The sequence below is a fragment of the Lepidochelys olivacea genome, assembly GCF_965140295.1.
Source record: "Lepidochelys olivacea isolate rLepOli2 genome assembly, chromosome: 20".
NCBI classification, from domain to species: domain Eukaryota; kingdom Metazoa; phylum Chordata; order Testudines; family Cheloniidae; genus Lepidochelys; species Lepidochelys olivacea.
In genome coordinates this window covers 17,633,922-17,658,121 of record NC_140430.1, presented here as the reverse complement: position 1 = coordinate 17,658,121, position 24,200 = coordinate 17,633,922, and the positions used below count along the sequence as shown (strand labels likewise).

The 24,200-nt window shown below is 44.4% G+C and overlaps 1 pseudogene across 1 annotated transcript in view; it reads left to right on the top strand.

The window, feature by feature from the left end:
* The window catches only part of LOC311510462 (adhesion G protein-coupled receptor E3-like), a 39,259-nt pseudogene extending 27,988 nt beyond the window's left edge, over positions 1-11,271 (top strand). The window contains exons 15-20 of the transcript in view: positions 1,459-1,694; positions 4,310-4,376; positions 5,297-5,388; positions 8,681-8,849; positions 9,967-10,071; positions 11,251-11,271. The product of the transcript in view is annotated as an adhesion G protein-coupled receptor E3-like (transcript). The remainder of the gene's footprint in view (positions 1-1,458; positions 1,695-4,309; positions 4,377-5,296; positions 5,389-8,680; positions 8,850-9,966; positions 10,072-11,250) is intronic.
* Positions 11,272-24,200: the final 12,929 nt, after the last annotated feature.

The window sequence follows — 24,200 nt, the reverse complement described above, 5'->3', positions numbered from 1 at the left end:
GGAGGATGGCACAGAGAGCTTGTGGGGGGAGGGATAGAGGAATACAAGGAACATGCATGCAATGCATTCAGATTGCAAGCTACGACCTGCGTGATGCACTAATAATCAAGGTTGGTTGCTTTTGCCCTTGGGACCCTTCACATGCCTGGTATCACGATGCCCAGAATAAATTCAGTGGTCCGGATTCTGAACTTGCTTACGCTGCTTTGACACCACCGGCCTCAGTGGAGGTACCTCAGATTTACACCAGCATCCGTAAAATCCGAATCGGGCGCCAGGGTTGAATTATCCCTTGGCTTCAGCTCCCCAGCCACAGGAGGGGTCCTGGACTGAGCAACGTAGGAAATCAACTTCACAACCACAAACGGCTGAAGATGCACATTTGGGCCGATGTGGGTTTCCCAGGGTTAAAAAATGCCCTTGGCCCACATGTGGAATACAGACAGCTGTGAATATGAGCTGGCTCAGAGGGTGAGGAAAGTGCGTGTGTTTCAGTGTGTGGGTTTCCTCGGTTTACTCCTCGCCCTGAGTCCTTGCCAGAAAACAAATTAACATGGTCACCGAGTATCTGGTGTCTGTGTGTGAAACACCACTGCCCCCTATTGGATGGGGTCAGGACTGCCTCAACTATTCTGGATTTGTGCTGGAAATCACTTTAGATAAGCTATTACCAGCAGGACAGTGGGGTGGGAATAGGTATTGTTTCATATTCTCTGTGTATATATAAAGCCTGCTGCAGTTTCCACGATATGCATCTGAGGAAGTGAGCTGTAGCTCACGAAAGCTTATGCTCTAATAAATTGGTTAGTCTCTAAGGTGCCACAAGTCCTCCTTTTCTTTTTGCGAATACAGACTAACACGGCTGCTACTCTGAAACCTGTCAACTATTCTAGTCCTTTATTTGTGCTCTAGTAGCCAACGAGAGCCAACCGAAATCAGAGCTCCATTGTGCTGGGCACTGTGCATCGAGCAAGAGACAATCGTTACCCTGAAGAGCTTATGGTCTAAGCAGATGAGAGAATGGGTGGGGGGGACAAAATTCCATTATCCCCATTTTACAGGTGGGGATCTGAGGCACAGGGAGACGAATTGACTTACCCAAGGTCACACGTGAAGTCGGTGGCAGGATTGGGAACTGAACTCAGAGCAGCCTGTCTCACTATGTGTCATAAGCCCTATACTGTTAACCACTAATGGAGATTCTCTTTTAGTTCATGAGGTAGGAGCCAGTGCTCTTGGACCAGGAGGATCCGAGTTCTACCCCTCGTGCTGTGATGAAGTTGAATGGCCACGGTATGCAGCGTGTAGTCCTAGATGGCTTAGGGGTTTTGTTAAATATTTCACAGGCCTTGTATGCCATTTTCTCCCCAGCTTGGAAGGGACACATCAAATAACTAACACTTCCCCTATCTTGGAGAGCTAGATGTTCAGGGTCCCTGAGCTCTCTGTCTCCTCCAGGCGGCGTGTGCTGTCATTGCTGGCTTCCTACACTACCTCTTCCTGGCCTGTTTCACCTGGATGTTCCTGGAGGGGCTGCACCTCTTCCTCACCGTCCTGAACCTGCAGGTCGTGAATTACACCAGCGCCAGCCGCTTCAAGAAGAGATTCACGTACCCGTTCGGCTACGGAGTCCCAGCCCTGGTGGTGGCTATTTCTGCAGCGGTGAATCCTGGAGGCTACGGAATTTCCAAATAGTACGTGCGGAGCCCATCCCAGAGGGAGAACAGATATCTCATTACCCACTCAACTCATAGGCTGAATTTCAGAGAGACAATATATTCTACGATCCCTGTTCCTTCACATGTTTCACACAACACACAGTCAACCTGTGGAACTCCTTGCCAGAGGATGTTGTGAAGGCCAAGACTATAACAGGGTTCAAAAAAGAACTAGATAAATTCATGGAGGATAGGTCCATTGATGGCTATTAGCCAGGATGAGCAGGGATGGTGTCCCTAGCCTTTGTTTGCCAGAAGCTGGGAATGGGCCATAGAGGATGGATCATGTGGTGATTTCCTTTTCTCTTCATTCCCTCTGGGGCACCTGGCACTGGCCACTGTCAGAAGACAGGATACTGGGCTAAATGGACCTTTGGTCTGACCCAGTATGGCCATTGTTATGCTCTTATGAGACTAGTTTCTTGAAGCTACATCCATGAGACTGTCATAAAGGGAAGCAGGCAGCATTCACCCTGCATCTCACCCCAAGTGCCCAAGAAAAGAGCCTCCAGACTTGCAGGTGGAGACAAAACTTATTTGCATACATATTATTTGCTTACTTTGCTTTCACCTGCCTAGCTACCAGTCTGCAGGCCCTAGGGTTGTTGAGAAAGCGCAATTATTATCCCCAATAAAAATAATTATCCCAATAAAAATACCCACTCGCAACCCAAACTGAGGCTCAGAAGGGAAGTGACACATCCAAGACCCATCAGTGGCAGAGTGAGGGATAGAACTTGGGCCCTTGACTCCCGATCTGCTGCTCTACCCCAAGGACTGTCCTTCCTCTTCGAGGGGGAGATGGAGGGTCAGTGAGGCCCTGGATACCTCATATTTCATTCTTCCTCTCCCAGGCCCCAGTTCAGGAATGCACTCAAGTACAGTAACTCCTCACTTAAGATCATCCCGGTTAACATTGTTTCGTTGCTGATCAATTAGGGCACATGCTCGTTTAAAGTTGTGCAATGCTCCCTTATAATGTCGTTTGGCAGCCGCCTGCTTTGTCCACTGCTTGCAGGAAGAGCAGCCTGTTGCAGTGAGCTGGTGGGGGCTTGGAACCAGGGTGGGCCAGCAGCCCCCCTCCCCATCAGCTCCCCTAAATTCCCTTGCTGACAGTTCAGCTGTCCCTCCCCCCACTGCCATGTGCTGCTCCTGCCCTCTGCCTTGGAGCTGCCCCCGGGAGCCTCCTGCTTGCTGGGCGGGGGCTGGGGGGCGCTAATGTCAGGGTATCCCCCTCCCCCCCCCGCTCCTGCACCCCGCTTACCCCATCTCCATGGAAGGGACGGACAGGACAGGCTCAGAACGGAGGGAGCTTCCTGGGAGCCGCAGCTGTTGTCTCAACTTGGTGAACTACTTCAAAAGCCAGGTTTCAGAGTAGCAGCCGAGTCAGTCTGTATCCGCAAAAAAACCAGGAGGACTTGTGGCACCTTAGAGACTAACCAATTTATTAGAGCATGAGCTTTCTTGAGCTACAGCTCAGGAGAACATGAGACAATGGGTGTTTCGTTACAGTGTGTATGGCGAGTGATCAATTAAGGTGAGCTATTACCAGCAGGAGAGAGAAAAAACAACACACCTTTTGTAGTGATAATCAAGATGGGCCATTTCCAGCAGTTGACAAGAACGTGTGAGGAACAGTAGAGGGGGGGAAATAAAATAAAACTATTTTTCCCATGTTTATTTTTCCCCCTACTGTTTCTCACACGTTCTTATCAACTGCTGGAAATGGCCCATCTTGATTATCACTACGAAAGGTGTGTTGTTTTTTCTCTCTCCTGCTGGTAATAGCTCACCTTAACTGATCAAATAAATTGGTTAGTCTCTAAGGTGCCACAAGTCCTCCTTTTCTTTTTGCGAATACCGACGAACACGGCTGCTCCTCTGAAACCTCTTGTTACAGTGTGTATGGTAACACACATTGTCTCATGTTCTCTGGGTATATAAAATCTCCCCACTGTATTTTCCCCTGCATGCATCCGATGAAGTGGGCGGTAGCCCACGAAAGCTTATGCTCAGATAAATTGGTTAGTCTCTAAGGAGCCACAGGTACTCCTGTTCTTTTTAAAAAGACAGTGTACTTAGAGTGGGGTCAGCCTACTTAAAGGGCCAATGCACATCTCTCTGTCACACACACACGGTGTGCGTCTCTGTTTCTCTCTGCCATGCTGTCTCCCCTCCTTTCATTCGTGCTGCCTTGTAGAGTGTGAGGCTACATTAACAAAAATGGGTGAACCCTTAAGGGCTCAGCCAAAAGCTAGTTCATCATTTAGCAGGAAGGCTTTCCCTGGGAAATATCCCACCCTCTGACTTCACCACCTCAACCAAGTTTCACAATCATCATCGCTGTGTATAGTATTAAATTGTTTGTTGAAAGCTTATACTGTGTGTGTATATAATATATTATAAAATATAGTCATGTCTGGTGAGAAAAACGTTAAGCAAGGAGTTAGTGTATGTACTTAAGTGCTCTTCTGAATGAGGACCTTGTTCCCACCCCACCCAGATATTAAATCTGACAACCAAAAGGAGAGAATTCACTTCATTTTAATGCCAGGGATAATTTGCTACTCTTTTTACTTCTTGCCTTTTAGCTGCTGGCTCACAATAAAGGGAGGCTTTATCTGGAGTTTCCTTGGACCTGTCTGCCTTATTATTGTGGTGGGTATATTCCTTTTCTTCTCCTCTCTTCAGTGGATAATGGGAAAGGATGAATTATGCTGCAGGGAAAGGACTTTGATAGTGAGATGAGTCAGACATTGGGATGTTTGCTTAAGGAATGAGTTGTGGCCGAGATACCATGGATTTATTCTCTGGAAAGTGACAAGGTAACAATGTCACCTTCTTTATTTGTATTACAGTAAATTCATAAATAATTAATAAATCGCACATGATTTGTTTCCAATGGAGTGGAACGAATTTATACCAAATGCTGGGATTTGTCAGAGTTCAGCAACTCCTTCGCTCCAAAGTTATCCGGAAGAGAAGTCGGAAATATCTGGGCTAGGTGTTAAGAATGAAACCAGAGCTTCGGCTATGGCAGGTGTGAAACTGGGCAGCTGGAGGAACATGGAAAAGAGGCCAGCTGAAAGAATCCTTCCATGATCCAACAAAGAGAGGGAAAGTTTATGGAACATAAGACAGAGGACAGACAGAGCAGCTCAGGATAGAGAAGGATGGTGGAGCCTTATCTGTACCCTAAGAGATGTCTGGCGGTACAGGAAGGATTCAGCTGACAATAGCAGCTAGAGGCTCCCATCGGGGGTCAAAGTACCATTGTGCTAGGCACTGTGAACACATGAAGAATTTAAGCAAGATTCAAAAAGAGATTGGGCATTTATATGGGTAGCAAGAATAATATCCAGAGCTGTTCTAATCAGGGCTAAGAAAAGTTCTGGAAGGGATATTAAACCCCAGGTTTCAGGATTTAAATCAAACTCCAGCTACCAAAGACCAATAGGAGAACTAATCTGCGGGGCAGATTATCCATGCCTCTGAAGCAGTTGGTACTGGCCACTGTCAGAGGCAGAATACTGGACTAGAGGGACCTGGGGTCTGATCCACTCGAGTTGTTTCCACAGATGAATTTAGCATTTTTTATCAAAACCCTCTGGATCCTGAGAGACACAATCTCCTCCCTCAATACAGATGTCTCCACCCTCAAAAACACAAGGTAGGAAAGCACTAAACCAGCCTGAGAGGTCCCGTTAGCCTTCTGCAGTGGGGGTTGTTACAGGCACTCTTGGCTCAATTAAACTGAGGAAATACCAGGGTGATACAGCCTTGGTATCAGAAAGTCATGGAGAACAGAACACTGAATACCTGGTCCTGCAAGCTGCTGAGAACCTTCAGGGCCTATTGACTTAGGTCAGAGACGAGGGTACACAGCACCTTTTAGGAGGTGCTGAGCACCTCATGGGACTGGGCCCCAATTTTGTATCCTGGCTTTTATGTAGCACTTTTCACCCACAGATCTCACAGTGCTTCACGATCTTTAATGCATTGATCCTCCAACACCCCTGTGAGGCAGGACAGGGCTCTTATCCCCATTATACAGATGGGGAACTGAGGCACATAAAGGCTAAGTGACTTGGTCAAGGTCACACACACAATCTGTGGCAGAGCATAGAATTGGACCTGGGTCTCCCAAGTGCTAGATTAGGACCCTAACCACTACACCATCCTTCCTCTAAAATCAAGGGAATTTTCAATGTAATTAACAAATTGGGGAATCCTTGTTCTGCATAACTGAAATATGGATAATCAAGACTGCCTTGTACAGAGTTTTCTGTTAGATCCTCCTGCATCTTCTCTTTTGGCTAGTGTAAGAACTCTTAGTCCTTTCAGTCAACCAGAGCGTTATAGATATCAATAATGGACAAGAGGTGTTAGATCATGCAGTTCCATTTTCCTCATTCAGTGCAGGATTCTCTCCTCCAGGAAGGACACTTTTTCTAGTGTTTTTGTTCAGCCTAGTTTGATGCCTTTTGCTATGCAAAACTGAGACAGCATGAGGAAAACTGCACAGTGATTTCTTGGTATCTAATTGCTAAATCCGTGTTTTCTGGAAGAGCTGGACAGGTGGCCATGGTAGCTGGGATTTACTACTGACAATGGTGAGAAGAGACCTAATTTGAGGATTTATAGGCTCGAAGTGCTGGGGACAAATTTTGCCTTCATTAACATCCATGTAATTCCATTGATTTCAGCAAGGCTGCATGGTGGAAGAGAAGGGAAAAATTGGCCCTAATTTTTAAATGGAAGGGTGGGCTTGCAGTAACGGCATGGGAGCAGAAATCAGATTTGGTGTCTATTCCTAGATTTGCCATTATTATTTCTATCACAATAGTGTCCAGAGGGCCCAACCAGAATGTGTGCTGGGAGCTGTGCAAACACAGAGTGACAGACACTTCCGGCCCCAGGGAGTTGACAATCGAAACGACCAATAATGACAACGTCTTGCCTGGCTTATTGATTAGGTTATTGATTTGGTTTGCCGAAGTAACACTTGTAATTTGGTAGGTTTTTGTTTTAAGATTCGGCTTGGTATTATTAGAGTTACTGCTAATAAAGGGTGGGGGGCAGGGTGGGCACAGCCATAAAACCAGTTCCACTTAGCGAAGACCTTCTGTAACTGTCAAAGTTTTATTATCACAATGACTAGTTTAAGTAAAACCATTTAAACAAGTGAGATAGTATAACAGTGTGAGAGGGACAAGCCCCATTACCTGTATATACTATATTTTGGGGGAGAGCTTTAAGGGGGATTGAGACAGATTTTGGTTTGTCTTTGGCATGCTGATGACTAATTTTAATGGCTGTTCCTCAGACTAGACTTTTTTCGGCCTTGGTATTTTTTATGCATATCTATGCATAGCTTTTATTAAACCATATTTTAAGGGTTTTACCTTTACCTTGTTGGGGTGTTCTTATTCTACAGGTTAGTATATTAACTTGGTTAAGCTCATTAAAATATGTTAATTGGATTACTGCGGTTACCTGCGGTTAGGCATTTGCTGAAGTCCTCCTTTAAAAATACTTGAAACTGGTAGTAACTGTCTTTTTGCAGTTCCCCATCAGCAGTTTGCAACACGAGATTATTACAAAACAATAAACAAAACGCCTTTTGCCGTTTTGTGACTTATGATTACTTTTAGTTTACTGACTTATACTAACGTATTGAGCAACTACTTCTACCTAGGCTGTAAGGCCTTGCACTTACACTAACTGCTTAAGCTATTTTTATAGGTGTCGGTCTACAGGTATTTTGCGTTTTTTTGCTACTCATTCCTTAGCCCTTTACCCTTTATTCTGACTATGTAACCATTATTAGTGGATTATGTATTCCCTGCCGGTGCTACAAAAGGATGTGAGGGGAAACGGAGGGAAATTGACGTGGTCAGCATTACACCACAGGTCAGTGACAGAGCTAAGATCAGGACACAGGTTTAAGTCAGATGGTATAATGCTGGGTCCTATACAGATATCTATACATGAATTAATCTTAGGTAAAATCTGTAACTCTGCAGAAACCAATGAAGTTTCACAGAGGCTGAATCTGCCTGGTACGGCTATGCATAGGCCACTTTTGCTGTCAGCTGACTTTAGTATCTGGTTCCGTCTGTCTGCATTGTACTCTCACAGCAATGGGCACACAACAAACCCTTAAATTAATTGAGCTACCTATTCCATATCATGAGTGCTGTGTAAGGACTAATGAACCAAATCTTTAATGGCAAGCCGTTCTCCTTGCAGGGTTTTATTATAGGGGTTTCCAAATCAATCAGAAAGGGAGAGAAAGGATGGTTCAGTGGTTAGTGTGCTAGTCTGGGATGTGGGAGATCTGGCTTCAACTTCCTGATCTGACACCGCCTTCCTTTGCGATGTTGGGCAAGTTGCTTAATCTCTCTGTGCCTTGGTTCTCCATCTGGAAAATGGGGATAAGCGCACTGTCCTACCTCTGAAGGTAAATATCTTCAAGACTGTAAGATGCTCTGATACTTCACCTGAAGTATCAGGAATAAAAAGGGGGGAGAAATACCTACCTGGAATTAGAGAACAAGTAAAACTTTCACTGGCCCAGCTCATTGAAATGACAGCTGTCCCAGATGTGTGGTACTGGTGGCCAGAGCCTGCTTGCAGCAAAATCAGGAAATGAACAAGATGTGCAGAAGGGGCGGCAAACTAGGGCCTGATCCAGACTCACTGAAGTCAATGGCAGTCTCTCTCTTGGCTTCGGAGCAGGCCCATGGAGAGTAAAGGGGATGGTAGAAGCCATTCTAACCTGGTTGGCCTAGGGCCTAATTGCAGAATCATTATAGAGAAGCATTACTCACCAGTGGTCCCTAGGGGAATTTTGCATAGTTGCTACTTGGAGGGCATTAGCCATTTCAAACCATCCTGCCCACTGACTTGGTCTCTCTGCACAGGGTTGTAATGGGATCTCTCCATTTGCTTTCATCCAGGCTACTGCCCTTTAAAGCCATCGCCCAAGTCTTCATTCTGGGCTGCACGTGGATTTTCAGTCTCCTTCAAGTCGGCCCAGCCGCCACTGTCATGGCTTATTTATTCACCATCGTCAACAGCCTGCAGGGAGCCTTCATCTTCCTGGTGCACTGTCTCCTCAATAAGCAGGGAAAGCCCTTTTACCTGTTCAGCTCCACTAATGTCCAGCCAGCCGAGCTTCTTTGTTCACATTTGTCTTGGTTTCACTCTTTCCAGGTCTTGCGTGCCTGTTGCTCCTTTCCCTATTTTGAGATTCAGCCTTTCTCCTCCAATCTCTTTTTTTTTCTCCTGCAGTTTGCATTGTGCTGTTTTCATAGATTCACAGGGGTTTTGTTTTTGTTTGTTTGTTTTTTTAAGTCCAGGAGGGACCATGTCTATATCACACCACCAGCCTCTGGTGGGTGGGATCGAACCTAGGACCTCAGGAGCTAAATGCATGAGCCTCTACTGCGTGGGCCAAAAGCCACATGCCTCTTAGCTAAGGCTGCAGCAGACTCATTAATCTCATGAATCTGTGCCACTAGAGGGGGACAGGGTGCCACACCAAGCAGGCATGGGTTACGTCTACACTAGAGACCTTACAGGGGCACAGCTGTGCCTATGGAGCTCCACCACTGCAAGACCTCTCGTGTAGCCGCTCTGTGCCGACGGGGGAGAGCTCTCCTGCCGACATAGCACTGTGCCCGCTGCCACTTACACCAGGGAAATTATGTCACTGAGGCGTGTGTTTTTTTTTCACACCCCTGAGTGACATACGTTTTGCTGACATAAGCGGTAGTGTAGACATGGCCTGTGTAACAAAGGTCATAGAATTTCCCCAGGTAATTCCCCATAGAATTTCCCCAGGTAATTTCCCCAGGTAATTCCCCATAGAATTTCCCCAGGTAATTTCTGCACCAAGCCCATTCACATGTAGTTTGGTGGGAGCTGCATCAACTTGCATTTCCTAGGCTAAATTTCTATCCACGAGTACTCCTTTTCTTTTTACCCAGACTTTGCAACCTGATGAAGTCAGTGATGTTGCCTGGGTGCGGCTGAAGTCCAAATCTGTCTCATTGCAACTAGGGGACTGAGGACCGCTCCTCCCCCTTCCCTTCACGTGTGGGAATTCACAGCGGGGAAGATGGTCATAAGAATTCCAGTTCTTTGCTCTGTTCAGATTTAGGACCGAGTGGTGTAAAACTGTCCGAGCTTCTCATGGGGCGTTGGTTACGTGCGCCAATGAGCATGTTCCTTATTTTTCTAGGTGAGAGAGGAGTACAAGAGATGGATCAGAAGGATTGAGACATGCAGAACCAAGTCTCAGACTTCCGGGCTATCTATGTCAGCTGACCCCGTCACCACGAGAACTGTAAGTGATGCTGATCTCTTTTCCAATACCGGCCTGGGGGACACATCCATCAAACAGGGTCTAGTTTTAGCAGCCTCACTGCTGTGTAGCTATCTACCGTATCAAATGGCCAAAATTGTTATAGGCCAACCCAACAATATCTACTTACTCTATATCTATCTCCATCTACTCTAGCAATAATAAACAGATGACTGCTGTATCTTCTGTATCTATTGGCTGTATATGAGAGAGGGTTGGCAGGACTGAGGGATCAAAGCTGGTTCTGTGGAAAAACTGGGTTATTTTTAATTTTCCTTCTGTCTGGTTATCTTTAGGCTGCTGGGTTTATACTACTGGATTGTATATAGTGATTGTTTAAGGCACCTTGAGAATAGAATGGGTGCCCTTTTATTTTGTATCCATTAGAATAGTTATAACAATAATTCCTAGATCTCTTATAGCACTTTTTATCTGTAGATCTCAAAGCTGGTCAGTGTAATTATTCCCATTTTACATAAGGGAAACTGAGGCACAGAGGGGGCACGACTTGTTGGAGGGTTTCCCCTCTCTGCGACTGGTTTGGTGGGTATTATCCCAGCCCAGTGCCCTATTCAGTAGGCAACACTGACTCCCCTTAAATATCTAGATGTATCTATTAATACATATCTTTCTACTTTTTCCAATGATGCTTTTCTAGTGGGCCTATCATTATGGTATGTAGCTTGCTTTGACTGGCACCTTGTTGTAGTCCAGCTGAGAACAGCTTTGGGAGTATTCGCTACTGGGTATTTGTCACATCCAGGCCTCGGGGAATCCTATGTGCCCATGGTTCCTGTTCTGACCAGCAGAGAAATCATTTTGAATAGCACCTTCCCTCCACATTTCCTTCTCTGGGTTCTCTTGTGAGCTCTGTGGATCTCTCAGCGTGCCGTGGGCAGACACCAGTTTTTGAAACATCGTGACCTAAATTACTGGATCAGGATTGTTTTCTGAGTAAGACTGGGGCTGAAGCTTCATTAGTGCAGATGGACTGGCCCCAGTGAGGAGACTGCACTGCAAGGAATTTCTCCTGGTTCCTTCACCCCTAGAGGGGAAGAATCCAGGAACTTTGTCTACTGCCTTCCAGAGAGAGTCCCCCTTTTCAACATTAAACACTCAGGTGGGCTTGACCATGTCATCACATCTTTGCTTTCTTTCCAGGAAGGGGAAAAGTCCTCCTGAAAAAGTGAAGTCGTCTACTGCATATGGGGGAAAACAAAGCCCTGCTCCATTCCCAGCACCAGAAATCCCCTTTTTTTACCTAGAAGAGGAAGCTGCTTATCTCCAATATCCTCTGATAGCTGCTACTGTGTGGCTTATCCTTGTATGGGGAAGGGGAAGGGGAAGGCTGTGTTTCACGTGTTTAACTATTTTAGTACCTTTGACTTCACCCAAGTGGTTGCCATCTTCACCCTGAAGTCTTGAGTGAGGACCTGACTCTGCTCCAGTTGAAGTCAACTGGAGTTTTCCCATTGATTTCAGTGGGAGCGGGACTGGGAGCAGAGAGCCAAAGACTTGGCAAATCTGTCCAGTTAATAAAAGGTGGAAAAAATTATTTAATTTTCCTGACCTTCCCCCAAACCCTAAGGCTTGGCATTTCCCAGCCTGAGAGAACTTGGGCCAGCTTCTCATCTCAGTTTCGACAGATACAAATCCAGAATTACTGAAGTCAGTGGAGTTACTCCGGATTCACACCAAGATAGCTGCAAGCAGAATGTGGCCTCTTGTGCTTCTTTCTTTCTATTGTGCTTGACGTTGAATTGAAAACTCTGAGGTTGGCGTACCTGTACCCGTTCAGCATTAATAGCCAGGCAAGACCCTCAACCAATACTGACTGCTTAGCATCTGCATAGGATTTAGCCAGTGTTTGAAATGAGGCCATGTCTTTCCTCAAATTACTGCCAGCTGGATGGACATTGTGTAGATGAACTCTGTGAGGATGCAAAATACAGAAACAAGCCTGCGTTAGAGTCAAAATCCATCTCCATTTAAGTGTAAAAGCTCACCCATGCTCCCTAGATATGACAGCTCCTTATAAACATCCAAAATTCTTATTAGAGCCGAGTGGAGAATGTACAGCTAGTAATTTGCTCTTCAAATTTTGCCTCTGTTTGTGAAAAATTATAGTTTTATTATTTGTTAAGCTTTGGAAAAGCACAAGAGGAGTCAGAGGTGAAATGAGGTGTTTTGCTGTGGGAATATTGAGGAGTTGTGATTTGCACTCCATAATGCTTTATAGAAATATGCTTATGAGTGTAAACATGACATACTGGAATATGTTTTATGCTAGTGTCATAAATATAAAGGGAAGGGTAACCACCTTTCTGTATACAGTGCTATAAAATCCCTCCTGGCCAGAGGCAAAACCCTTTCACCTATAAAGGGTTAAGAAGCTAGGGTGACCTCGCTGGCACCTGACAAAAATGACCAATGAGGGGACAAGATACTTTCAAAGTTGGAGTTGGGGGGGGGGGGAGACAAAGGGTTTGGGCTGTCTGTGTGATGCTTTTGCCGGGAACAGTTCAGGAATGTAAGCCTTACAACGCCTATAAAGTTAGTAAGTAATCCTAGCTAGAAAATGCATTAGATTTTCTTTTGTTTAATGGCTGGTAAAATAAGCTGTGCTGGAGGGAATGTATAGTCCTGTTTTTGTGTCTTTTTGTAACTTAAGGTTTTGCCTAGAGGGATCTCTGTTTTTGAATCTGATTACTCTGTAAAGTATTTACCATCCTGATATTACAGAGGTGACCCTTTTACCTTTTCTTTAATTAAAATTTTTCTTTTAAGAACCTGATTGATTTTTCATTGTTCTTAAGATCCAAGTATTTGGGTCTGTGTTCACCTGTACCAATTGGTGAGGATTATTATCAAGCCTTCTCCAGGAAAGGGTGTGTAGGGTTTGGGGGGGATATTTTGGGGGAAGGAGTCTCCAATTGGTCTCTTTCCCTGTTCTTTGTTTAAAACGCTTGGTGGTGGCAGCATACTGGTCAAGGACAAGGCAAAGTTTGTACCTTGGGGAAGTTTTTAACCTAAGCTGGTAAGAATAAGCTTAGGGGGTCTTTCATGCAGGTCCCCACATCTGTACTCTAGAGTTCAGAGTGGGGAAGGAACCTTGACAGCTAGATATGCCATGTAACATATCTTTGCAAAGGTTATGATCTACTGAATATAGTCATCCTATTTGTATGCATGTATCATTTTTATATCTGAAATTATGAATGCTGGCTCTATGCTTGTATTTAAAGTGTAGGACGCTCATAAGGCAGATTTGGTCACCATAGTGTGAAGGGGTTATTCAACTAATTGGGAGTACTTAACTAGGAATGGACTTTGGGAGATGCCAATCCACATCTGAGCTTTCCTGGGAACATTCAAACTAACATGTAAACAATGGCGTTGGCCTGCAAAAAGCTGAATCATTCATAGACCTGTGACTTGCTCAGGTGGCTACAGACTCCATCTTGTTGCTGTGATTTTTGCACAGAAGAACTGTAGGTAGGGCAAACTGGATAGCTCACGGAGTTGTTAACGGAACATAATGTCTTTCATCTCTAGATACTTTATTCTAGTTAGACTCAGACATGTAGTGACTGAAAAATATTACCATTTCATGGTTTTTGGTGGTCTAAGTGAAACAAGGACTCCTCCTTGTTGTCAGGCAGAGAGACCAAGAACTGAATGAGCCAGGGAAACTGCACTCACCTCTCTAACCTCTACAGGGGGTTCCATCCAGGTCAAAGGAAAGGCATAGTGGCGGCAGAGTGGGGAGTGGGGGCTGAGTTGAGCAAAGATGTCCTGGCAGTGTAACTATTCTGTAGATAGAGAACTCCAGACTCCTCTGTCTCATACATTTCAGCAGAACAGAATTCACAAAAACAAACTAAGACAAACTAAAATAAAATTATGTGACTAATGAAATGAATAGATAGAAGAATCTCAGCCTAATCCAGGAGTATGATGATTTCTGCCTTGTCTTTCTTTAAACTTTCTAGAGTTTTCAGGGGAGTGTCCGCAAAGCTGGGGAATACTTCTCCACAAGGTACAGCTCTCTGGCAACACCCTACACTGTGGCTATAACGTCCTATGTTTTAGCCCTGTTGGGCAAACTGGATGATGAGAAGGTGCTCGTGACAGCTTTGAAAGATAAAGTTTTGTGGCTAATTCAGTAACCGAAAGATGTGGCCATGGTGGAAGGGAATTCAAAAGTGAGCAACGAAAATGATAAAGGGAGACAGAGACAACAATGTGGGATACAGCATAATGGCCCAGTCCTTCAAATACTTACCGTCAAGGATAGTGCTTACTCTAAGTAGTCCCATTGAAGTCAGTATTACTCTATTAGTATCATTTATGCCTGGAAATACTCCCAAATGATAGCTACATTAAGATGGAGTTAAAGGTTGAGAGTACATATCAGTACAATACATTACAGAAAAGTTGTAAACATTCCAAAATTAAGCAGGACAGTCAGATTTAAGGTTAAACTTAAAAAAAAAATCCAATTGCATTGAGGTATGGAAATGCACTCTTCAAGCACACAAGAAAACTTTATCTCTGCCCTTGTAATGATGCCTTAAGGAGAAAAATTCTCTTTAAAAATCAGTTTAAAAAACTTTAAGACAATATAGTTTTCAGAGTAACAGCCGTGTTAGTCTGTATTCGCAAAAAGAAAAGGAGTACTTGTGGCACCTTAGAGACTAACCAATTTATTTGAGCATGAGCTTTCGTGAGCTACAGCTCACTTCATCGGATGCATACCGTGGAAACTGCAGCAGACTTTATATATATACACAGAGAATATGAAACAATACCTCCTCCCACCCCACTGTCCTGCTGGTAATAGCTTATCAAAAGTGATCATCAGGTGGGCCATTTCCAGCACAAATCCAGGTTTTCTCACCCTCCACCCCCCCACACAAATTCACTCTCCTGCTGGTAATAGCTCATCCAAACTGACCACTCTCCAAGTTTAAATCCAAGTTAAACCAGAACATCGGGGAGGGGGGGGTAGGAAAAAACAAGAGGAAACAGGCTACCTTGCATAATGACTTAGCCACTCCCAGTCTCTATTTAAGCCTAAATTAATAGTATCCAATTTGCAAATGAATTCCAATTCAGCAGTTTCTCACTGGAGTCTGGATTTGAAGTTTTTTTGTTTTAAGATAGCGACCTTCATGTCTGTGATTGCGTGACCAGAGAGATTGAAGTGTTCTCCGACTGGTTTATGAATGTTATAATTCTTGACATCTGATTTGTGTCCATTTATTCTTTTACGTAGAGACTGTCCAGTTTGACCAATGTACATGGCAGAGGGGCATTGCTGGCACATGATGGCATATATCACATTGGTGGATGTGCAGGTGAACGAGCCTCTGATAGTGTGGCTGATGTTCTGGTTTAACTTGGATTTAAACTTGGAGAGTGGTCAGTTTGGATGAGCTATTACCAGCAGGAGAGTGAGTTTGTGTGTGTATGGGGGTGGGGGGGATGTGAGAAAACCTGGATTTGTGCTGGAAATGGCCCAACCTGATGATCACTTTAGATAAGCTATTACCAGCAGGACAGTGGGGTGGGAGGAGGTATTGTTTCATGGTCTCTGTGTGTATATATAAAGTCTGCTGCAGTTTCCACGGTATGCATCCGATGAAGTGAGCTGTAGCTCACGAAAGCTCATGCTCAAATAAATTGGTTAGTCTCTAAGGTGCCACAAGTCCTCCTTTTCTTTAGACAATATAGTGTTTGCGGTTCCAGGTTTTTAATCATCATCAAGCTGTTATTATATGACACCATTACAGGTAACTTTAATTCTGAATTTCCTGAGTATCTGATGGCTGGTTTTGGGGCTGGTGGCCACTTCCAGGAGCCATGTGAAGCCAGAGCAGGTAGGGAACCTTTCTTAGCCTGCCAGTGCTGACCGCAGCTGCCAGGGTCCATTTTTGGCCAGGCGTTCTGGTCGAAAACTGGCAACCCTACTTACTGGTAAACAACCATCATCATGAAGTGAGCTGTAGCTCACGAAAGCTTATGCTCAAATAATGGTTAGTCTCTAAGGTGCCACAAGTACTCCTTTTCCTTTTGCAAATACCGACTAACACGGCTGTTACTCTGAAACCATCCCACAGTAACAACTTGCCATCATCAGCCTGAGCTAGGATTTTACCAATGATCTCCCCATGAATTCCTTGTGTGAACAAACCCGACATTTTCAGACTAATTCCAAGGTTTCCACATCATAAAAGACACTCCCCACCCAGTGAGTTGGCAATAATCAGCCCCCTTGTTGGCAGGTTCAGCAAAGGCCAAGAGTTGAGAGGCCCATACAAACTGAGCTGTCGTCTTACTCCTAGATAGAGTCCTTCTAGAAGAGGATCGAGGGGCCTGGACAGTGAGGCAATAGCGTGTGTATACGAGGACCTTGCCATGCTGCTGTCTGTGCTTTATATGTCCTTGGGGATACACCTAAAAGGTGCTGTGTACCCTCATCTCTGACCTAAGTCAATAGGCACTGAAGGTTCTTGGCAGCTTGCAAGCTGGATCCAGAGGGTTGTGATAAAACGCCACTGCAATCTTAAATTATGGCATTCCTATCAGTCTAATTAAGGTTTCAGAGTAACAGCCGTGTTAGTCTGTATTCGCAAAAAGAAAAGGAGTACTTGGGGCACTAACCTAACCAATTTATTTGAGCATAAGCTTTCGTGAGCTACAGCTCACTTCTGTAGCTCACGAAAGCTTATGTTCAAATTGGTTAGTCTCTAAGGTGCCACAAGTACTCCTTTTCTTTTAGTCTAATTAAGATTCATGTTTGAGGCTGAATCAGGTGCAGAAATCTCACGAGATTTTGGGCCCAAATTGGAGGAATGGTATACATCTCTTTTGATCAGCTGTTCGCATCAGCTCTCATGTGTCTCTGAAAAAGCTCTGCAAGATCGGTCTCTCCCAAGTTTTGATCTAGCTCAGAAACAAAACAGTTTGAACCTGGGGTTTCAAATCCAGCTTCCCACACAGAAAAATTCCAAGGGGATCAGATTTAAGTTACTGGTTTTGGTCCATGAAGACTTATCCAGTGATCGGTTTTGAACTGAGTGGAAGGCTGCTAGCCTCAAAATGAGCATTGCATGCTAAGACCTGTAGTCTTTGTGGGCCACTTATATCATTTATGCTATTAAATGCAGGAGCACCACTTGGTGTCTCAAGCATTCATTCTTTATATGGCTTTAACAGCACAATACATATGCTAAGAAACTTACACAAAGGCTTTGTTTAAGTTTGTTAGCATATGTATTGTGCTAGTAAGTTGGTCAGGAATCCTCAAGAGGGGAGGCTGGGGGGAAGTGTTTAAACAGTGGTTTTGATTCTGTTTCTCCCTATTGGTCTGAATTATCCATGACATTCATACTGCATCACATCAAGTCCAAATCATTAGAGGAATGCCTCTGCTTGCACTGGCCAGAGGATGTTTGGATTCTGATGTCAGCCCAGTTCTGCAGCCTGATAGGAATCAGGTGTTGTCCCCAGTGTACACAGAATTCATCTTTGCAGCCAAGTAAGTCTAACATGCATTTTGTTAACTGGAACTGGAGCAGCAAAACAAAGAAAACAAATGGCTCATTTTCCAGCTTTGTGGGTGAGAGAACTTAAGTGAAGATTATAATGCCAGACACTGACAGCCTTAAACTAGCTGCCTCAGGAATCTGTCAAGAACTTTGATGAAAATATGTTCCTCATCTTAGCAATGGAGCTAAGCCTTATCACACATCTGCCCACCTTTATTTGAATGAAGCTCCTTCTGATCTGACAGTTCAGACATTGTCAGTTTCATCCAGAACAATTTACAAACTTGGAACCAAACCCTGTAAATCCTTGATCATTTGATCAATCCCACTGAAGGCAATGGGATTATCTGCACAACTATGGACCACTTTTGTGGTAAGAGTCTCAGGAGTCTGTTCTGTTCCTAGAAAGGAAGTTGAATCTCCCATTGAAATGCAATGTTTGCGTACAATACCATAATGCAGTTTAGGATACAGTTCTACTTAAAATTTGTCTTTTAATAAGTCCTACATATGCTGAAATGGCTCCTCATTCAACTCCCATATTCCATATAAACAGATTGAAATACTACATATTTCGGGGGAAAGTGAGTAGTTAAGCATGTTGATGTTTGTATATACAAACATCCATTTCATCACTGGACTGGAAAATATAGTTGAACTTAATTTTCTATGGAATTTGAAGAAAGTTTAACAGCCCCAATTGTTTTCTGTGTTACTCAGTGTGTACCTGAAAAAATGACATGCCTTCTCAGAGAAAAGAATCAGTCCACACTTACTGAAAAAAAAAATTCCTTCCAACTGGTGTTCAGAAGAATGCTACAAGACACATACGTAACCCCACGAGTAGAGGGCGGAAGGGATACCCCTTCTCCCACATATGACCAGCAATAAATAAATATTAAAATCTCAAAGAGGCAAAGGTTAACAGATTTGCAAACCTAAAAACCTGTGTTATGCTTTAAACCATCTCAGCACATACCGGGTTTACGAACACTAAAAAGTTAACCGCAAAGGAACACTGAAGCCCATTACCCTGCATGTGTGCCAGCATATATCCTCACTTAACTAAAGGCTCAGTCACATCTGAACAGCTAAAAATTAACCTTGCCCTTTAGGCTAAACAGAGTCATGTCACTGGGTCCGGCTTCGTTGTTACATAACAGATAACAAAACTCCAGTGGGGCATGGTGCTGGCACATAGGGTCTCAGGTACTCAGGTACATGGTGTGATTTTTCAGACTCTCTTTTGGGCATAGTCATGTACGTGAAATAGCTGGTACTTATGATTATGCTATTTCTATGCATGTATCATCTTGGTATCTGAAGTTATGAATATTAGCGATGTTTAGCCAGCACATGAAGGGACAAGTCAAGTTGAATGGCCTATTAAGGAACACTTAGCTCACAATGGACCCTGGAAAATGTCTGTCTACACTTAATGGACTTTTTGTGAAAGTTCTCACTAGAATACGCATGGGGTTGATGGACATGACTTGCCCAGTGATGCCAAACATGAGAACAGATTTCCCTGTTCTTGCAGAAGGCGGGGCCCCGGGCTGGAGTTGGGAGGAGTCACGTGGAGGGTCACGTGGGGAGGTCACTTGCCCCCCCCTTGTGTCCCTCCCATGAGTGCAGTACCCGCAAGAAATGATTTCTACTTGCACCAGGGCATGTGGGGAGCCCCGGAGAAGCAGCACCAGCCCTGCCAACGGGCAACAGTACCAACCTGAGCTCCTCCATTATTGCCCCCCGCCCTTCCCGGCTTAGCACTCTGCTGCCTCTGAGGCACCAGCACGGGGCCAAAAATTTACCAAACGTGTTGGGAACACAGGAGTGTGTGTGGGGAGGGGAGGGGGTGTGTGCTTTGTCTCTGCTGGCCATTGTGACGCCCCTAGTTAAATGAGTTAGGTGGAACTCCTAACACCCCGCCAATGCCCCTTTTTGGTGTCACAGTCAGATCAAGAACCAATGTGAAACTCCTAATCCAAGTGTGGCGGGGTAGATTCCCACCCAGGGCAGGAAAAGGGTTAAAGAGCTACTCGGCACAGTCGTCCCCAACCCAGCACACTGGTGAGGGCTTATCAACCCCAGGAGGATCCCTTTTCAGTGCAGGGTAATAGTATGAAGGGACCAGGACTGGAAGAAGGGTTTGACCAGGGAAACGGCTTGAGAGCCTAAGCTGCCCATGCCCTCTCCTCTCAGAAAGGAGAAGGGCTGGTACTTCTCTCTCCTTATTTTAAAAAAAAAAACTCTTTGGCTTCTTGAGGGCTTCAGACTCTGCTTTTTGTTGGCTGCAGAAGCATACTGACTTTTTGGCTTGGACTCCTTTGATGCACACCTCTGGAAAGGGGCAGAAGCCCTTAACAGCACAGCCAGAGGGCTGTGCCCTGGGCTCTCCCCAGGAGCAGTGCCCATCCTCTCCTCAAAGAGGTGCTAGAAGGATACAAGACCGGCTCCAGGCACCAGTGAAAGAAGCAGGTGCCTGGGGCGGCCAATATAAAGGGGAGGCAGTCCGTCCGTCATCGGGGCGGCATGTCCAGGTCTTCGGCGGCAATTCGGCGGCGGGCCCTGAGGTCCCTCTCTTCCTCTTCAGCGGTATTCCGGTGGCAGCTCAACTAGGCTTGGTTTTTTGTTTTTTTTCCTTCACCGCTTGGGGTGGCAAAAAAGCTGGAGCCGGCCCTGGAAGTATAACCTATTACACGGAGACATGGAGGATTCTCTTAACACATGTAAGCAATGGAATCAACGCCCTTTATCCCTTTGACTCCCAGTGAGTTGATCACACACTGAACTCTCTGCAGAAAAGTTCTGCAAACTTTTAACTCATGTATTTTTTTTTTTTAGTGTATAAAATCAGGCTCTTAAAAACTGAAGAATCGAGCAGTTATGAGAACTACATGATGGAAATTTTGGAAGTCATTAAAGCCGGTAAGAACTTCTTTGGGTTGAAAAAAATCAAATTGATTCCAAAATTATAAAATCTTCTGTTTCAATGACCATTGGTATAAAGGCCAGTGTAAGAGATATTAGCTTAAGGGTCCAGGTGATAAGATAAAGATCATCCAGTCTCTTGCTTCAGGGCATTACTGCTCACCATAACAAATCAGGAAGGAAACTGCCCCCCATTCAGCACTGCACAATTGGCCAGTTGAATTATGGGAAGTTTCCACTTTCCTCTGAATTATCCACAGGTTTGGAAGGATTAAATTTTTATCAGTAAATGTCACACTGATTTCACCATACACACACAAACCAATGGACAAATATTTCTGTCAGCAATAATCAAAATTTAGAGATAGGCAAAGTAAGAAAAATGTTGCATGAAAACTTAGTTTGATTTAAGGATATCTACTTCATAAATTATAAAGTGTGATGCTGACAATTTGATTTTTAACTGTTATAATGCTTTAACTTTTTTTGAATCTCAACATCTACTGTAATTAAAAAATTATTGTCTGATACCTCCCACATGGCCAAGTGAGCACAAAAGCCAGGAATCAGATTTCAAGAACCTGTGCATAGAATATGTGGAGTTCTCCCAAGTCATGATGATATCTGAATGCCCACAGTCAACATAGAAATGGTCATTGCAGTGACTTGAATGGGATGGTTTGGGCTGAGCTGGAGCATAATGCTCAGGCCAAGACACAATCACTGCGACAGTCATGATACTGCAATAGCCCCTGCCCTGCTTGGGGCTTCTCTCTTTGCTTTCTTATTGTTTTTCTAGATGTATTCAGTGACCAAAAAACCCTACATTAACTCTGCGTTAATGTAGCTAGGTGGTACGTCGTCCCCTTGCAGAACGCTGAGTTGAGCAAAACTCAAACATCTGAAAACCAGGAAATGCAGAGTTAAGGTTGCCTGTGCAACCTTAACGCTGCCCTTTTTCAGCAATGCCCCAATACACCCTGTTAACACACATACCTTTACTGTGCCAACCCCATGGAGTGGGTGGGTGAGATTCTGTGGCCTGCGTTGTGCAGGAGGTCAGACTAGACGATCCTAATGGTCCCTTCTGACCTTAAAGTCTATGATTCTATGTACAAGCCCTTCATCGCCTTTTGCAGCCCATTCACTCCCACCCACAGAATTCCATTGAACACTGTTAAAGGACACAAACAAAGCGACAGAAATGGTTGCCCGCATCTCTTCCCTCTGTTTTCCAGGAGCTGGCAGTGACCAACGGGAATAATTTGGCCAGAGTCCAGGTGCGGTCAGTGTGTTAGGTGTACCTGCAGTAAATGGTGGAGGCAGTAGTTGGGCCTGCTGAGTAAAGGTAGGTCTGTGATATGCGGACATGTGGATTACTTTGAGGTGTGTGACAGAACTGTGATTACGATCTGAAGAGATCTATGTTTTGCATCCTCCAAAGTGTGGGAGCAAAGGGAAATGCCGCAGGTGTACTTTCAGGGTCTGGTATGGGGGACACGTTGGGGTGCAAGGTGGTCGGGGTGCCCTGGCAGAGCTGTGCGGTACAAGCATGTTGGCTTGTGTGTAGGGGGTTGAGGTGCTCTGGCAGAGCTGGGGCTGGTGGTCGGGGTGCCGGTGGGTTGGAATGGTTTGGCAGAGGTGGGGGGTCCCATGCCTCCCTCACCTGAGCCCCCAAACTCTTTCACCACACTTACCATCCCATCCGTTATTTATCCAATTCCCCAGAATTTTCCTTGCTCCAGCCCCAAACCCCTCTAGCCCTATTCCTTCCCCTCCTTAATACCCCTCCCATCTCAAGAAGCATTCATATTCTGACTTTTCCCCCCTCCAAATAGTCTGATTACATTTCCACCAAAATAAATCTGGCACCTATGACTCACACCTCCAGCCACTCAGTTCCAAACTCCTTTTGTCTTAGGTTGGGGGGTTGTGATTAACTTATCCTTAGCTAAGGAAATTGCAGGGTGAGTTCACAGCCATCAAGGGGTCTGAGGGCAAGTCTACACTACAAAGTCCACTTCAGTTACACCTACAGCCACCACAGTCATTACATCGGTTTTGCATGTCCACACTAATTCCTTCTGTCAGCAGTGAATGTTCTTACCAGGAGTGCTGGCATCGATTTAACTGTCTGTGTGGGGCATTGTAGGGCACTGCCAGCCACGAGCCCCGGGCTCAGCCGGAACAGTCTGACGTAAGCAATGCAGTGTCTATATCAACCTAAGCACTATGCCTGTTGTGGAGATGGAGTTATTAAGTCGGTGTAGTGGGCGACTTAAATCGGCAGGAGCAACATTGTAGTGTAGACACTTACAGAGTTAAGTCACTATAAACTGCCTTACATTGACCTAACTCTGTAGTGTAGACCAGGCCTGAGATTCATTCAGTCATTAGTACCTCGCAGATTAACAGCAGAAGGCAAAAGAAGGAAACCGTTTTTTGGAGGGGACCAGTAACTTGGGAACTCGGCCAAATGACCCCAGATTTGGATCCCTAACTCTACCCTATGCCACCGTGAGGCACACCAGATTTCAAAGCAATCCGATTAACTGTGCAGATTTTAGAGCTCTTACGAGTTGAGGATTAAAGCATATAAAAACTGGCATGGAACCCAGCTAGCTGGTTTTTTGTATTGGTGCACGTGCAGTGTAAAAATGTACATTTTCTTAAATTCTGTTATCAGTTTGGGTCCCTCAAAGATTTAGTGAGTGCCACGCACTACCTTGGGTAAAACTCAACAGATTGAGACCATTTTTACCTGCATCCCATCAATAGTTTGATCTTTAGCTCTCTGCAAAAAAAAAAAAAAAAAAAAAACACCTAGAAACCTTTTTTAAAAAATAGCTGTTTTTTCCAGGCTTATATCTCTGGAATCCCTAGCTCAAATGACTCCAAATTTGCTTCACTAATCCTACCCTGCATCCCCCTGAGGCACACCAAATTTAAAGAAATCCAACAAACATGTCAATTTTAGAGCACTTAGAAAAGTCAATCTTTAAACAGACAGTTTGTCACAACAGAGGATTTTCTCATTCAGTACAAAAAAAAAATTCTGGCAATGTGCACTGCACTTCTTAAAAGGACACAAGTTTAATTGATTATAATCCAAACTAGTCAACAGACTTATTTGTAAACCCTCAGAAAATTCATTCTGTGATCAGTTATAATTGCTGCACGTTTGAGGAAAATATGCTATATTCTTTCTATGTAGCAATAAAGCAGAATCCCTGTTTTAAAGGGCAATACTCAACTTGACCGTAGCTACAGAATCACCTAATTATTATTCCACAAATGAATGAAAGGACATGGCTTAAGGCAGGGAGAGATACAATTTGCATGGAGTGATAGAAAGTGAAGGAGGAATATATGTAAGATTGGAAGGATTAGATGTTTATCGGTAAATGTCGATTTCACAGTACGCAAACAAACCGACAAAAAATGTTCATTTCTAATAATCAGAATTTATGGACAGATAAAGTAAGGAAAATACCGCTTGCGCATATATTAGAGTTTGATTTAAGGATATCTACTTTGTCTATTCTGACATAGGCTTGAATAGAGATTGGGAGTGGTTGAGTCATTATACTAAGTGAAACTATTTCCCCTTTTTTATTCCTCTTTCCA